Source organism: Hyperoodon ampullatus (genome assembly GCF_949752795.1).
Source record: "Hyperoodon ampullatus genome assembly, chromosome: 2".
NCBI classification, from domain to species: domain Eukaryota; kingdom Metazoa; phylum Chordata; class Mammalia; order Artiodactyla; family Ziphiidae; genus Hyperoodon; species Hyperoodon ampullatus.
Genome location: NC_136915.1, coordinates 46,649,594 through 46,666,550, shown reverse-complemented (window position 1 = coordinate 46,666,550; position 16,957 = coordinate 46,649,594). Strand labels below are relative to the sequence as shown.

General features: G+C 52.1%; 1 protein-coding gene across 7 annotated transcripts in view; it reads left to right on the top strand.

Annotated features, from left to right (window-relative positions):
• SSBP3 (single stranded DNA binding protein 3) overlaps nucleotides 1-16,957 on the top strand; it is a gene marked incomplete at its 5' end in the record, with an annotated part of 164,498 nt that overhangs the window by 97,233 nt on the left and 50,308 nt on the right. The gene's annotated exons all lie outside the window — the stretch shown is intronic.

The window sequence follows — 16,957 nt, the reverse complement described above, 5'->3', positions numbered from 1 at the left end:
GTGCCCCTAAGCATCTCCCTTGGACAGGACATCTGGGCTCGTCCAGCTTGGAACCTACACGGAGTTCCTTCCCTTCTAAGATCTCGTCTTCCCTGTTAAACATTAATAATAACTGACTACTAAGACTGAGCCCCCAACACAATCTGGGCAGTTATCGCCTGTGTGTTTGTGTCTCCACGCCTGTCCTTGACCCAGCATGGCACCCAGAACAGAGCAGAGCATGCGTGTGTGTTTGTGTGTGTGTGTGTGTGTGTGTGTGTGTGTGTGTGTGTGTGTTTTGTTGTTGCTACTTTGGAGCCACTGCAGAATTTCTCATCACTGCCAAGCTACTTCCTCGGGATATATTTAGATAGCGCGAGATGAGCGAGAAGTGGGCGATGTGTATTTGCACAGGGATGTTTGCACACGTTGACCGTGGTGTTTTTGGAGCTGATGTCCAAGAGCTGGCTCCTTGCTCAGCCCTCCTCACATACTTGTCGGGGGCTGTGCGTACCTCCTCTCAGGGGGACGGGGTGGGTGGGGTAAGGGTGGGGGGCAGGACAAGCCTTCTCTTCCAGAGAAGCCACGTGGACCCCAAACCCCAGGCCTCTGCTCTCTCCCTCCCATTGTGAATGAAGTCGGGGTCGAGAGCTGCAGAACGAATGGGGGATGGCAGCTGTGAGGCCTGCACTCTGCCCAGAAGGGCTGCTGTCTCCTGGTGTGGGGTGGACGCCATTATTGCACCCTGGTAAGATGAAGACAGTTACTTGGTGGTTTGTATTTATTGCAAGTCGTGGAGACAACGCCGGCTTTCCAGGGTGGGGTAGGCAGGTCTGGCCCTGCACCCCTGCTGTAAGCGCTTTCTCCCACTTCCTTCCCTCCTGCCCCCTTTGCAGTTTGCCCTTCTTCTTTCGGCCTGAGTGTGTGCCATCCGCATGGCAGCATGGCATGGTAGGGCCCAGAGGGGTCTGACTGCAGCCGGGGGCCTTGGGTCCAGAGCGGTCCTCTCGGACCTCCCCAGACCTGATCAGCTTACAGTGGGGCGGGGCAGTGCTCTTCTGTTATTAAATTCAGAGCCATGGTCTGCATGATGGAGGCAGCTTTAATGAGATTAGAAAGCTTAACGGAGAGGCCAATTAAATCTGGGCCCGTACCTGTTTGGGCGGCTGTCTAAGCCCCGACCTGCATCCGGAGGCTTCCTGCAGGCCTCCTGGGAGCCTGGCTGGGGAGGGTGAGGGGCAGAAGAGGCTGCCCATCTGGCTAGCCACCCCCAGACCGGGGGCTGGTCAGGGTGGAGGCCGGACCCAGGAGGGATCTTCTGGGACATCTGATCCAGGAGCTCCCCAAAGCTGGATCCCTACAGCCTCGGGAGAGCAGCGGCTGTGTGGTTGAGAGTCCCCAGGTGATTTTTTTTTTTGGCTGCGCAGCATGGCATGTGGGATCTTAGTTCCCTGACCAGGGATCGAACCCGCACCCCTTGCAGTGGAAGCGCTGGGGTGGACCGCCAGGGAAGTCTCCCCCGAAGGTGATTTTGATATGCAACCAGGTTTGGGAACCAGGAGTTGAATCCACCCCCGTTGTTTTATAGGTGAGGGGAAGGGACTCATGGGGGCAACCAGCCAGTGACTCCTAGCCACAAGCCTTTGTCACTATAGTGTCCTCCTTCCTTTCCAGCCCCTTGGATTGTCTGGGGGCAGGGGATACAGTTGCCCTTCCATTCACACCCAGTGTCCTGTTTGTTTCTTCACATTCCTGTGTCAGGTAGGCCAGGCGGGGAATGGTGACTTCCCATTTCACAGATGGGCATGTTAAGGTCGAAGAGACCTGCCTCACACTGGTGCCAGCACTGGAGGGCCTGATTGTAGGGTTAAAGTCTTTCCTTTCCATGACTGAAGTCTTCTGGTTCCCACTGGAGGGAGTGTGGTATGTAGGTGTGTGATGACTGAACCCAGCCAGGAAGGAATGTGACCTTGTAAAGACACTTAACCGTAGTGGTCTTCATTGGCAAGATAGGTCGGATAGGAAACAAAGGAGCAGGCTATTGGGAGGATTAAGTGAGACCAGCCTCCTTTGGTGCCTACGTAGTGTGGTGGGTTATTTCTATTCCTGGGATGCAGAACCAGCAAGTTTGGGGGGGCAGAGATGGGAGCACTGAGAGGCTCTACAAGTAAGCAGTTCCCACCTGGTCCCTACAGGGCATGGGCCTTCCTCGGTGGAGAAAAAGTGGAGAGGAGGGTTTAGAAGGAGTGTCCATTCAACAGAGTAATTATTGAGCACCTGATGGATGTAGGCCTGGCACTGTTCTGGGGGAAGCAGAAACTTTACTTTCACAAACTCTGTGAAGCAGGGTGTATTATTCCCATTTTCTAGGTAAGAGTGCCAAGGCATGATGTCTTGGGAGACCCAGGTCTTAGACCTTTCCTGCCCTCCACCCAGGTCCGTGGGCCCGAGGCTGTGTCTAGTAGCAGAGGGGCTGGGGGACTCCTTCCTGTTATAAGGTTCTAGATTCAAATTTTCTGGAGGCCTGTGGATTACCCAAATCTGATTAAAAACTCCTGCCTTCAGTGGAGAAGACCAGACAGAAGAAAACCAGACTCTTTTAGACCAGATTTGCAGCAGAGTGGGAAGCTTGGTCATCATCCTTTAAGGATGGTCCTACCACATCTATGTGACTTACACCTTTCAAGCGAGGAACAGAACTAAGATTCATATTCAACCCTTTTCCAAGGTTTCCATGTTTCTCTTCTCCAGTGATTGCTTGAGAAGAGAAACATGGAAACTTTTGGAAGATAAGGCCCCTCTTTGTCCTTTTTGACATTTGGGTTTATGAGAGTATGTTCTGTTCTTTAAAGTTGCATCTTTATAAAGGAGAAAAACAAGAAGAAATTTCCCAGAAGAGCCAGACCTAGCCTTGTCCAAAAACTCTCTCACAGCCCCGAGTCATTCAGTGGTTATTGATTATTAGACATAGTAAATATCTGGATTCTACTTTTTGGAACCAGTAGTCCTGCAGGGAGATAGCCTTTGTCCATGTTATAAGGCCAAGTAGATAGTGTTGGAGGAGTCACAGAGTTTCACATGGACTTGGAAGGAGAAAAAATCATCCTTTCCAGTGCCCAGGGCAGCATGAGGGATGGATGGGTGGATGGATGGATTGGAATGGCAGACACCAGCAGGGAGGTGGGCATTCTGGGTGGAGGGGTGGCATGTGCAAAGGCTGGGGACCAGCATGTGCTTCTCATGGCTGAAGCTTGGGGAACAAGAAAAGAGGGAGGTTGGAATGGGAGGAAGAGAGAGGCTGAGATGAGATCATAGCCCTTCCATTATCTCCTTGTTTGCATTAACTCATGCCAACCCCCGCAGAGGTATTGTCTTGTATTGGGGGAGAGCATCTCAAGACAGAAGGGAAGTGTCTGCCTCTGAATTAGCCAGGGAGCTGGGGCGCTGAAGCTCCTCCCCGGGTCCAGTGCTCTGTGCACTTTACCGTGGCAGCCCTTGGTTAGGAGTTCATTGGTATTGAATGTTCCATTGGACTCCTTCTTGAGAGAGTTGCAGGTGGAAGCAGGTATCTTCTAACATTGAGTTCTAGCTCATGAACCTACTCAGGGACTTTCATGCTTGCTCTGGGCTGGGAAGCAGGGACATTTGAGCTGGGCATGGGTAGGTGACTAGGAGTTCTATAGGCAGATAAAGGCAAGGTGGTGGAGGAGCTTGTTGAGCAGAGAAAGTAAAAGTAGCACAAACAGTGGTGCGGGGGTTGGGGGTGGGTGGGCGCTGAGACTTGATTGGTGAGCTGGAGCCATTCTCAGGACATGGTAAGCATGGAACAGGGGTGCAGCCAGAGGTCCCTGTAGGCTCAGAGAGCCTGGTCTTTGCCCACCCTCCCCCCCACCTTCTCTCTGCCTCTTACCCCCTCCTTTTTTCTCTGCCCTGTCAAGTGAGGGATTGAATCAGGGAGGAGGAGGAAGAAGACACATTCCTACTGAGTGAGCTCAGGGCTTGCTCTGTGGCTTGTCTCTGATTCCAAGAACCATGTCTTTTTTAAACCTGTGGCTTGGAGGGTCCAGCTGCGAAGGGCAGTCCTCAGATTGGCAGAGGATTCCTCTGTCTGTGGGGTGCGTTTTCTAGGACACAGAGAAAGGCATCTCAGGGTGAGAACTCTGCCTTGATGTCTTCCTCACCTTCCACCCAGGCCCAGGAAGGGCCCCTCCTACCTCCACCTGTCCCCAAGCCCTGAGGTAGTGGGCCAGTTCTCTGGCCCCTCTAAGAAGCCTGTGGAAAAAGTGGCTCTCCCTGGGCCAGCGGAGCAGACATCTGCCTTCAGGGATGCTGAGAACCGGAGCGTCCACCCTGTCTGAGAATAAACAGCAGGCTCTGCTTTGGACATGGAAGGGAGGCTCGACCTCGAGGGCTGGGAGAGGTGGCTAGGTCTCAGCAGCTCATGAGGACCACGCGGTACCCTCACCTGCCCCCAGCCCACTGGACCCAGGCTTGGCTTCCTTCCAAAGTGGGAAGGATGGACAATGGCAGTTTAGCTCCTAGAGGCCACCCCATTCCCTCGCATCGCTTTTGTCCTTCTTGGAACTACAGATGCTTTGCCCAGATGTTAACCTAAGCTGTCTCCACAGCTGTCTTGGGAGGGGAGGTATAATGATGATCTCATTTTACTGACCTGACTCTAGGAGAAGGGGCCGCCCAGGTTTTCTGAACACCCAAAGCTTGGGTTCTACAGGCAGAGGAAACGGCCTGTTCTAAGATGTGTGTGGGGATGGTGGGGTGCGCACGCACACGCACGTGTGTATGTGTGATCATCGTTTGGAGGGGAGAAGGTAATTGTATGGATGTAGCCAAATGGTAAGTTAGTTGCTGACTGAGTTATCTAGTCTTGCAGTTTGACCTTGTGGACATGGCGACTATTCTTGATAAGCAGGATTCCTGCAAGAACTTGATTCATCCAAAAAATATTTACTGAGCCAGCACCTTCTCTGTGCTGTGCACACCATTCCGGCCCCCATCCCTGCAAAGACAGTTGGCTAATTTAGTAAGGAATTAACAGTCAGATGTGACAAGTGCAGTGATGAGGAACACATAAAAGACGAAGAGGAATCACCCGGGGGAGAGAGCGGAGGAAAGTGTTCCAGAGAGAGGGCCCGGCCTGTGCGGTGGGGTGGTCGAGCATATCCATCAAGTGACTTTGGGTGAAAGAAAGGCCTTGTAAGCTAGAGAGTACTAAATATATGTGAGTAGTGATAGGTTATTCTTTTTCTAATGGGACTTAAAAGATCTAATTTGTTGGACCCTGATGAAGGTCTCTCTATATAAAGACCTTCCTTTGTGCTTTCAGTACCGTATGGATTGATGGGGGGAGTTGGGGGTGGACCACTGTGGGAAATCTCGTGTATGTTTCAGAAGCCAGTTTTGGGTCAGAAGTCGCAGTAGATAAAGTCCCCTGGCCCCTCTGAAACCTCTGACTGGTCAGGTCATTTCTGGTCCTTCCAGGCTGGGCTCCTGGCCCTACCCCCTTATCAGTTTTCTCACTAGGATCCAAAAGGCTGAGTGTGCCCTTGCACGCTCTGGCCCCGTTTTGCGGGGATGCTAACAAGAAAGCCCTGCCTTGTGTGCCTGGTAGACACTCAACAAATATCTGTGGACTCTTTGTGACGACCTCCGAAGGGCAGCCCCACCTTGCCCTGCAGCGCTCCGGCCAGGCCTCAACAGGCCAAAGAAACCCGCTCTGCCAGCCGGGCTGTGTCGAGGACTGAAGTAGCGTGCGTCTTAGTTCATGCAGGACCTACCTCTTTAGCCCCTCTGCATCACTTTTGGAGCAAATTAAACAGTCCACCACCCTTAGAGGGCCTCCTGCAAGCTTGCCAGGGTAGGCTCTGTTCTAGAATGCCACCAGGCAGCGTGGGGTATGAATTGTCTTTGAGGGGCTGATACCTGTAATCACAGAATTTGAGTCAGTCAGACTGGCTGTGTTTGGTTCCTTAGGGACACTGAGTTCCAGAGCTATCACCGTTCCTGCCTCAGAGACAGAGAGAGACGCGTGCACACACAGACGTGTCCAGGATCTGTGACCTCGTGAATCCTCTTGTTGGGGGTGTTAACAGTTCTGTAAATGCCCGTCCTGGCTCCCTCGTCTCAACACCACTCCCTGTGTTTGTTCAGAGCCCCGGGGACTGGGAGCAGGGCAGGACACGGGTACTTTTCTCCAGTCTCATCCAGTGCAACAAACCTTCATTGTGCACCTACTGGGTGCCTGGCCTTGTCCTGGGAAGACTTCCTGTACCTGCTGCATTTAGGTTTGAAGGGCAGGTAGAGCAGCAGGGGAAACCGTAGGGAAGGCAGGAGCCTTCACAGAAGGAAGGGAGCGCTAGGCATGTGTTGATGGCACAGCCAACGGGTCAGCATCGCAGGGGGCCAGGGCAGTGGGTAGGGAGTAGAAGGGACTGAGTTCTGTGATCTCATTCCTCGTGTAGCCTCAGGGCTCACCCACCTTAACCCTCTCGTTTTATAAATGAGGCACCTGGGGCTCCGAGAAGGGGGCGGGGGTTGCCCTGTTCTCATTCACCTAGCTAGTTTTTGGGGTGTTACCATTGAGGCCAAGCTGTAGTGCTGTTTTGTGTCAGCTAAAGAATTTGACAGAGGGGAGGCAGTGTGGGCTTTGAAGTCAGGTGGACCTGGGTTCAGATCCCAGGACTGCTAACTTCCTGGCCTGCTGTGGAACCATGGGCAGATCAGCTCTCTGAGCTTCAGTTTTCTTTCCTGTAACATAGGGATGATAATGCCACCTGCACCCCCCCGCAAGGAGTTTGAGGGTATCAGAGATAAGTACAAAAGGGCCAGGCATTAGGAGTTACGAGTTACTGTCAGCTATTGCTGTCCTGTCACTCCTGTGGGCAGTACAGGGAGAGAGGGAAGGTGTGGCCAGAGCATGCCATCTCTGGAGAGTAGAGCCCTGGCTGAGGCCGCCTCCCTGTCCTGGAGGGCCGAGCCGCAGGCCCAGCTGTTGCAACCCAGTTGCTGGTGACCTCGCCTGGCAGATGCCCCAGGAGCCCTCCAGATGAGCTTCTCCACCTTCTGCCTCTTGGGCAGTACTGACACCTGAGCTGGAGGCAGTCTGGCATCTGGATTGCAGGCAGGAGAGCCAGCAACTCTGTCCCCCATGTGACAGCTGGGCATGGAGGGCTGCCCAAGTGGACAGCGGCAGACTCTAAGTGCCCAGCTTCTCGTGGCATTGTTTGGTCCAGCTTCCTTTGTGTTGTGACCTACATCATTCCTTATTTGCTAAACCCTCTGAGCAGGCAGCAGTAATAAATCAATTAATGACTCCAATGAGTCGTTCTGTGGCTGACAAAATAACAGTAAGGCCAACAGCTTGCATCTCTCCAGCAGTACCAAAGGACCCTGGTTGACCGGCATGGGGGACGAAACAGAGACTGTTAGCTAAATTAGCGCAATTAGTACTCGCTTTAAAGGCTTAGGCGGCATCTGCTCAGCGCTGAGCCCGTGCGCCTGCAGACCTTCCTGGCCCGTCAAGAGAGCCCAAGGAGTCCCGGCTCCTTCGTTTACACACCCCTCCCCGGCCAAGTGTAAACTTCCCCACTTTGAGGTCAGGGGACCCGGGTGAACTTTTCAGACTGTGCACCTTGTCCTGTCACAACAGAGGCTGAGCTGAGGGAAGGTGACTCTGTCCCTACTGAATCTGGTGCCAGCTGAGCAAAGTGTGGGTCCCCATTCTTGAAAGGTGTTCCAGGGGCCACACCTTTAACGATTTCTCTTACACTTAAAAAAAGAAAGTTTCTAAAGTGGGTGTTTTTTTTGTTCCCTGCACACCTCAGTCCTGGCAGGATTAAGTTGTCATTGGAACTGAGCATGTGTGCAGGCCCATGCCAGGGAATTTTCCACTTTGCAGAAGCAATGCCAGTGTTCTTGTTAAGGAGCTGTCACTGGCCTACTATGACATGTTTGCAGTTGTAAGAGGCTCCTTTAAGACAGTGGTGTGTGTGTGTGTGTGTGTGTGTGTGTGTGTGTGTGTGTGTGTATGTGTGTGTGTTTTGCTAATGGTGTAAACCAGGGCCTGAAGCTCATCTCTCTTTAAGAAGAAAATCAGCGTTGTACAAACAGCGTGCTGTTGATCCACTCCTCACTGTTCATTTGCAGGGGGGACCTATAGCCCTTAATCTCCCTTGTCTCACGTGTACATGCCTAGGACCTGCGCCCTCTGCCACGCGACCCAGCTGGGGAGGTGTTTGCACACGGGGGAGGGCACTCTGGCCGGCATCCGCAGCATAACCAGGTATTAATTACATGGGCTCCACCTCTCACACAAGCGATGCCCTCTGATCCAATTCCAAGAAGAAGCTGAGTGCTTCCTGGGATGGATGGGGAGGGCCCGGTGGGATGGTGGCCGTGATCTTCTCAGCGCAGAGAAGCCAGCTCCTCTTCCTCTTGGAAATGTTCCCACTGGGGTGCCTTTGTTTCATTTTTTAAAAAAGTAGAGAGAGGTCGCTCCTTAGAAGACTGGGTTCTGTCGAGCCGAGGACGTTGTCCTCTGATGGCCCTGACCCTTTCCATGCCCTCGCCTGCCCTGTGTTCATGGAATCATAAAAAGCAAGCGTGCCTGTCTTCCACCTGGTGCTGTGTCGCTGGCTCAGGAGTTTGAGCCCCTTGAGGAGTCATATTTAGGTTCCCTGCACCCCTGCCCAGGGTAGAGAACCGCCCCCCCTTAATAGACGATGATGAAGGGTTCAGAAAGGTAAAGTGAGGTGCCCGTGTACCCCGGCTGCTGGAGAATGGAGGGGCTGGGCCTAGAGCCTGGACCTCTCCCCTCACCCCTTTGGGCAGCATCTTTAAGCGTCAGTTTCAAAACAGACCAGAGAAGCCAGAACACGGCTAAAAGGTCTGGGCTTGACTTCCAGTTCTGCCTGTTCCGAGCTGAGTGACCTTGGACAAGTCCCTGAGCCTCTGTTTTCTCATCTGTAGTCCCTGCCGGGTTGTTGGGAGAATGGGGATGAGCTGCACCAAGGTTAGCTGGCGAGCTGGGTGGGCAGCCGGCCCCCCTTCTTTGGAAGAGCCCCCCTCTGGGGGAGGGGAAGTGGGTAGCCCCACGCCCACCCCGTCAACGAGATGGAGTGGAGCTCTGGGGAGGGCGGAGGCCGGGCGGGATTTATGCTCTGAAGGAGAAGCTGTCAGAAGGCCTGGTTCCAGGGGAGGGCTAAGATGACAGCAGTAATCTCTCACCTCCCTATCACCTTCTGCATCTCCGAGGCTTGCCGTCCTTTAAGGCCCTGGCTTGAGTGCCACCTCTTCCATAAAGTCTCCCTGATCCCCCTAATCCCCGCCTCGCGGCGCCCGCCCCCGGAGCACCTTCCCACGTCCCTCAGTTCTCTCACGGAGACTCATTTCATCCCTTAGACCTTAAGGGCAGAGCTGAGCCTCTGTCATCTCCCACCGCGGCAGGCACAGTGCATCCCTGGCGGCCCAGGAGCCAGTGTCTGCTGAACGCATGGACATGTATAAAGCACTCGTAACCTTTTTAAACTCCCCACCTCCCTTGTTTCTCCTTCTCTTCCCAGGGTAATTTGCCTATTAGATCCAACAGACTCTTCACTGAGATCTTGCATTCCTACACACACACGTGCACACATACACACACACACCCTTAGTGGAGGCCAGCTCGGTGAAATATTTGCCAGAAGGAGCAGAGTTAGAAGGCCAGTCTACTTTGGGAAGAGAAAGACATGTGGATGATCTCAGATGCAGAGAATGCCTTGTGCTCACCTTATGTTTGTAATGATGTCTGTCGTTTCTTTTCATAAGCATCAAAAAGCACACAGAACTCTCCTTGAGAACTGCAGGGGGTGGTGGCAGAGTGAGGGGGGTGCGTTATTCGGGTTTCTCAGGCCGAAATTGGGGGTGGAGGGACAGAGAGACTAAAGTTAGAACACTTAGGATAAGGCACTTCTCTGGGTCTGTTTTCTTACCGGTAAACAGCAGTGACACCTTCCCAGGGGTGTTGAGGAGTAAATCGTACCCCCCTCCCTCTCCCCGGTCTCTGGGATCAGGATGAAAAGGCGTTTGCTTCTCTCTGCCCTCTCTGCGTTCCTGCATCCATCCTCTCTGCTCAGGGGAGACAGAAGTGAGATGGGGACTTTGGGGAAGAAGCTCTGGTGTCAGGACAGCCCTCACTTGGGCCTGATGGCCTGGCGCTGCGAGCTGGGGCTTTTGTCACCCTTTCTCGGGCTGCTTGGCTGAGAGCTCAGTGTGATGCCCACTTGGTTCACTGTAGCGGCAGGACCTCAGCCGCCTTGCTTGGAGCTGAGCAGAGGCCCGGGGGCAGGAAGGCTAGCCCTAGTCACACAGCAGGTGGTTTGCAGCCTGAGCTGGAACCCTGATCCTAGGACCCTCTGTCCAGGGCTCTTTCCTCTCCTAATAATCCCCAGAAAACGCCTGGCAGTGCTGGGTAACATAGCTCTCCCCCTTTCAGAGTGGGGGCTGAGGCAGTCCCCATGGCTCTGTTGTGGCCGAGTAGAGATGAAACCCGGGTACTCTGACCTGGAGTGCGCTTGTGCCCTGTCCCCGCTGAGCCACCCTGAGGTGGCGTGGCCCACTGCTTCCTGTGCTTTCTGTGGCTCGGAGCATCTACCTCTGGACCCAGGGCCATCCCTCGGCGGCGGGAGAGACGCCCATTCCTTCGTGCATGTGACGACCCCCTGGCTATTTGGAGGCAGGGACCCTGTGTCGCTCACTCCTGTGTGTCATCCGAACCTATTTTTAATGCCAGCTGGTTCTGTCTCTTCACGTAGCAACAGCTCTGTGTTTTCTCCAAGCTGCAGAATTAGAGCCTCTGTTCTCCAAACACATTCCCTTCTGTGGTCTGCACACAAAAGCAAGAGGCCTCTTCCTTACCTTCCCCTTTGACCTTGCTTCTGTCCGTCTTGGCCTTTCCGTCTGGGTGAGGAGATTCCCTCCATTCCCTCAGCTACATCTTCAGTCGGTTGATACTGCTAAAATTCCCTCTAGGAAACTTAGCCCAGAGGACCCCAGTTCACTCCAATATTTTGCACAGAATGCTGAAGCCTCTGTCTTGATGACACCTGTGTAAGCATCCCTCCTTCCTCGGGACACGAGCATCCCTCAAAGGGCCTCATTTCTCAGTGTAGGAGTGCCCCCGCCCCCCTGAGAGTCCTCCACTGCCCAGCTGCGAGCACACAGCCACACACCACACACCACGTGCCTCTGGTGTCCTGAGTGCTTGGCCACGTGGCCTGTGTTGAGTTTCAGTCAAGGAAGGCTACACTTGGTGGTTTCACATGTGGGCCCCGTGCTGCTACATGCCTGAGTATTGGGGTGGGGCGAGGAGGGAGGAGATTTGCAGAACAAAGTTCCATTTTGCAGCCTTGTAAACCAGTCAGGAGGGGTTGGCCGACCTGGCAGGAGTCCCGCCGTTCACTCTGAGCATGTTTTTATTCAGTTTTCCAGGAGTTTCATGTGCATAGAACTACTTTAAAAAGAATAAAAATGGGTGGGGAGATTCCCATGCTAGTTTGTGAGTGAGGCTAACTGGGGGTCTCGGGGTAAGGCTGGAAGGTAATATCTTGTAGGGAACATCCCCCAGGTCTCCCCTTCTTGAAGGAAGCATGAATGTTTGTCACCTACCACAAGATACTAACAAGATCTGAGGTGGGAGGCTCCTGGGAGCTTGTCCCTTGGTCCCTCTGGACTGACCCTGTTGTTCCTTGAGCCGCAGGGGACTCCTTGCTACGGAGTGAGGAAAAGGCCCAGCACCACGTCCAGGACTTGCCAATTCCATTCGTTTGTGGAGCCTTGGGTACTCTGGTGGTGGTGGGTGGGTTGTCAGTGGTGCATTGGGATGCCTGGCGCGGGGTAAGGTGGGGTCAGGTGGGTTTCTCAGAAGTCCTGGGCCTCTTCTGCTGGGAACTCTGCCCCGTTGCCTAGAGCAGCAAGTCCAGATTCCCTAGCACAGCTTTCAAGCCTCCTCCCAGTAGCTCAGATCCCGAGGCCCCAGGTTTGAGCCCTGCATCTCTACGGGGTGGGGGGAAGGGTGGGTGGGGGGAGATGTGCTTATTCTGGGGCACACCTCCAGGGGAGGTGTCTGGATCTCCCCTCACTATTGACAACCATATTTGGATGGCAGGGGAGGCTTATAGGTGGAGTGGCATGTGTGAAACCAGCTGACGTGTGTCGGGAGCACACAAACAAGGCTGAGGGGCTGCAGGGAACCCCTAAGCCCCGGTGGCTGTGTAACCGCCCTGGGATCATAAAGAAACCCTACTACCCTACTCTTTAGGGAGAAAGCTGTAGGATGAGCCCTCCTTGGAAGTCTCCCTGGCTGTGAACAAAAATAAAATACTTTACAGGGAGGGGAATTTTCACAGCTTCAGGCAGATGTCTGAAGGCACCTCGGGCTTTCCAAGTGGACAGTATCCTGGAGGCTTGGAGGAGGCAGCTGGCTGGAGTGGTCCACACCGCTCAGTGCAAGGCCTGTTTTCTATTTAGAAAAGAATTTTAGTTAGTTTTTTAAAAATGCCTGAGTTACCAAACTGTGTGCCCTATTTGATTCTGCTTTTTAAATTTTAGTCCATGTATGCACGTATGCGTATACGGGTAAAGATTGGTGATGGGGGCTCCTAGGGGGTGCGATTGGTGCAGGGGAGAGCCCAAGTGTCATCAGCTGTTACCTGTGGACTTCGATAACAATAGGTTTCTAGGAGGTTTTTAAGTTTTGACTTCTAAGTGTTCTATAATGAATGGAGAAGTTAAAATTCAGGGTCTTCCTGTTCATGCAGGAACTGCTGTTTCCAGTCCCTGCCCCGCCCTGGGTGTATAGACTGGGCTGGGGAGAGCACCTTGGAAGAAGAGCCCTAGAGGTCACCTTCTCCAATTCCACCATTCGACACGTGGAAAGACTGAGGCCCAGAGAGAGAAGGGACTTGCCCACGGGCTCCCAGCCAGGACCCGAGCCCACGCAGGTGGTCTCTGGCTTCTGACTCCTTCCTCCCCTGCTCCAGCTGGGGAGTTCCATCCTGGGCACCTACCGCAGCCCTGACGTGTAGGCCTCTGTGAATGTCACGGGGTTTCGGTTTGGGTTTTGTGTTTTTAGAGAAAACTCACATGAGATGCTTTGCTGAGTGCTTTAATGGAGTTCTAACTCCAAGTTGGAAGCCTCAGGGAGAGGCCAATTCCTAGCAATCCGGAAAGGCCTCGGCTTCGGATGGCCAGGTTTGAGCCGGTCTTTGACTAATAAAAAGTTGTAATCATTTATTGAACACCTGCTGTATGGCTCACATTGTGCTGGGTCTTAGAAATGGGTAAAACAGCCCCTGCTGTTGAGGAGTGGGGTGAGGGCAGTGTCATGTTGATGGATGTGTGGGGGGGTCCCTTGGATTGGGTTTTATGTGCAAGAATTATTTCTTAACCCTTTTGTCACCCTATAACACTGGTTGCTGCTTTCATTCTGTTCTTTGTCCTTTTCTGCTCTTTTGAAAGTTTTCCATTAGGAGCACATGTTCACTTCAAAATCAAAGAACAGCAGTGACTGTCATGCTTTAGGACACAGAGTTAAGCACTGCAGAGCTACTTAATTTTGCAGCTGGAAGAGCCTTTAAAGGATAAGGATAAGTTATCTCCTCAGCTTCCTGACACTTGAGTCACCATTAACCTGAGCTTCCTTTCATTGGAGGATAGCAAAAGTCCATCCTCCACCCAGATGTCAATGAATTATACTATCCATTTACTAGAACCATGGTTATTCCAGCCCTGACATTCAAAGGACCACGGGCTCACTCCTGATTTCGTAGGAAAATGAGATCTTGGCGTGAGGGAGCCTAGTAAGTCATGAGCCCAGGTTCAAGTTTTCATTTAAGAGGTTTTGAAAAAATTGGTAAGATATCTATATGTCATATCCTTAATATATAAAGAGCTCTTATATATCACTAAGGAAAAAAGTCAAATAACTAAATAGCAAAGGACATGAATGATTTGCCATTTGTTTTACTAAATGGCCAGTGTAAACCGTTTCAAAAGGTTAGTGATCCAAAAGATTAAGTCAAAATACCAAAGAGATATGATTTTTTTTTTTTTTTTTTGCTGTACCTGGACCTCTCACTCTTGTGGCCTCTCCCGTCGCGGAGCACAGGCTCTGGATGCGCAGGCTCAGCGGCCATGGCTCACAGGCCCAGCCGCTCCACGGCATGTGGGATCTTCCAGGACCGGGGCACGAACCCGTGTCCCCTGCATTGGCAGGCGAACTCTCAACCACTGCGCCACCAGGGAAGCCCGAGATATGATTTTGTATCTACTAAGTTAGCAAACACGGATGCAATGCCCTGTTAATTAAATTGGTTGAATAATGATATTAGGCTCATTGAAAAATCATGTTTTCTTTGGCCATTTAATGAGAGGGGGACAAGTGCTTATGACATTATTTAACAAAATACAGTGACTAATTTTCTTTTTACTTTGCTATGTTTTATAATAGGCAAGTGTTTTATATTAAACGTTAAATGCTAATTTAAAGAACTGAGTTGCTGAAGCTTTCCAGATCTTTCTTTAAAAACAAAGCATAGGGGCTTCCCTGGTGGCGCAGTGGTTGAGAGTCCACCTGCTGATGCAGGGGACACAGGTTGGTGCCCCGGTCCGGGAGGATCCCACATGCCGCGGAGCGACTGGGCCCATGAGCCATGGCCACTGGGCCTGCGCGTCCGGAGCCTGTGCTCCACAACGGGAGAGGCCCGCGTACCGCAAAAAAAAAAAACAACAAAGCATAGTTTCTGAGCTGAAGGCTGAGGAAGAGTAGATGGGGACTCTAAGGAGGACAAGTAGAAAAAGGCCACCTTCAGCCTGCTTTCCGTATAGATATTTGTTTTCTTGTCTGTAAAGTAGGGGTTCTTGTGTCTGCCTCAGAAGGCCACCTGGGGGTTCAGGAAGAGATGGTGTGAAAACACCCTGCTCGTTTCTGAGCATCAGGCCAGATGGCCCCCGCCATCCACCCTGCCCAGGGTTGGGCCATCCACTCCATCCTTCTCACACTGTTGCCAGGAGCTCCATCTTCTCCATCCTCACCCTGAGAACAAGTCAGTGCCACATTTGCCGAATAAAACGTTTAGTCAGGGCCAGAGAGGGTTTTGGTTTTCCCAGACGTATCGCCACCCGTCTTTCTGATCATTGTCGTTGGTCCAGTCACCATGCTTGACTGGTGACTTCAACAAAGATGTGAATAATTGGAGAAAGATCACACCCTGGGAGGGTGCCTCTGTTTGGAAAAGGTGTCAGTTCTCCTCCAAATTTTTATATATATAAGAACTCTTTTCTTTTGCTAGGAAGATGACTTTTATAAACAATAGGAAGTTTGGGGGGGGTAAGTAAATAAAAATAAACAAGAAAACTTCCACTAAAGAATTGAAGGAGATAATTAAATACATTGTAAAACTCTGATCATTAGAATGGACAGGATTAGGACAGAATTTTAAAAGCTCAGGAACAGACCCATGCCTGTGTAAGAATTTTTGTCTCTGATTTCAAATGAGTGGGAAAAATTGTACTGAGCCAACTGACTGAGGAGTAAAATCCGTATTCTTTACCAGAATAAGTTCCTGAAGGATTAAAGAGTTAAACGTAAGACCGATCTCTGAAAGAACTTGAAGAAAATATAGGAGAATATTTACCTCACCCTATTAAAAAAAAAAAAAAAAAACTTTTCTGCTTCTGCTGCTGGGGAGTAATCGTTGGCTGTAAATCATGAAAAGTTGCATTTTCACAGAACCACCAACCACAAACAATGCAGCTAATGGATAACCTGGCATATTCCCCCAGGCGACCCTCATACTGGATAGTCCTGGGGCAGGGGCTCGGCCTGGCTAGGTGTGGCTTCTCCTCCAAGCCAAGGAGGTGGGAACGGGAAGACCTGATCCTGGTGTTTTGGGGTGTTCGTAACACATTACAGGATAGTTGGCAGAATCTCTTTACAGGGAGTGTTGCTTTTCTGTACTCAGAATCATTTTGAAAGGTTGGGCCGGAGTAGCCAGCCCCATCCCACCCTGTTTTTTACCTGGGGTCTGTTAAAACAGCCACTGTGGGCCTGCTGAATCCTCTTTGCTTCCACATTACCAGCTTTCCTGGTTTACAAAACACAGCCCATCCCATTGCTTAATCCTCCCCAACCCTTATGAGCCGGCAGGACCACAGTGACAGGAAACGAGTGCAGAAAGGCTGAGTGGCTTGCCTTCGTCGTCCCTTGCTAGTACAGGCAATAGTGCTTGAACCCCAATGTATTGATTCCCAGGGCTGTCTGTTTTCTTGCTGCATGCAGTGTGTTTGAGGGATTCACATATTCCCTTATTCCCTTCCACCCAAGTTGGAAGTTAGGAGTTCTGGGTCCTGTTTTCTGGCTGAGGAAGGGACAAGAGAAGTGACTCCTTCAAGGTGTTGATGGCAGGCTGCATTCGTTTCGTTTCCTGACCCCGAGGGGCTCGCTCTCGTCCCAGAGAACCAGTCAGACCCCTGAGAGATGATTGGTGATTCAGTTTCAGAGGCTCAGTCCTGGTGGGGTGTGGGAACCTTGGGGGTTGGAGGTGGGCTTCCTGCAGGAGGAGCCCCTGGGAGGTGTAGAGTCGGTGGGGAGGAGCAGGGCCCAGGTGGGCCAGTCAGGCCTGGGGCTTCCTGATCAGCCTCACCCTCCCATGTGAGCACAGGGCCAGGCACAGACATGCCGGCCACGTGAACAGGTGGGACACAGATTGTCTGGAAGGAGGCCAGGCTGGGAAGAGCAACGTCTGTTCACCCCGGGAGGCATTTGTTGAGGCAGATGTACCAGGTAAATGCCAGAATAGCAGCATTTAAAAGGAAAAGTAACGACAGTCTCCCCATCGTGCGGCCTACCTCATCTACGGCACCCAGGACCCAGACGGTGCCAAAAACATGCCTGCCTGCCCCCACCCTCTCTGGGGACGTTTCC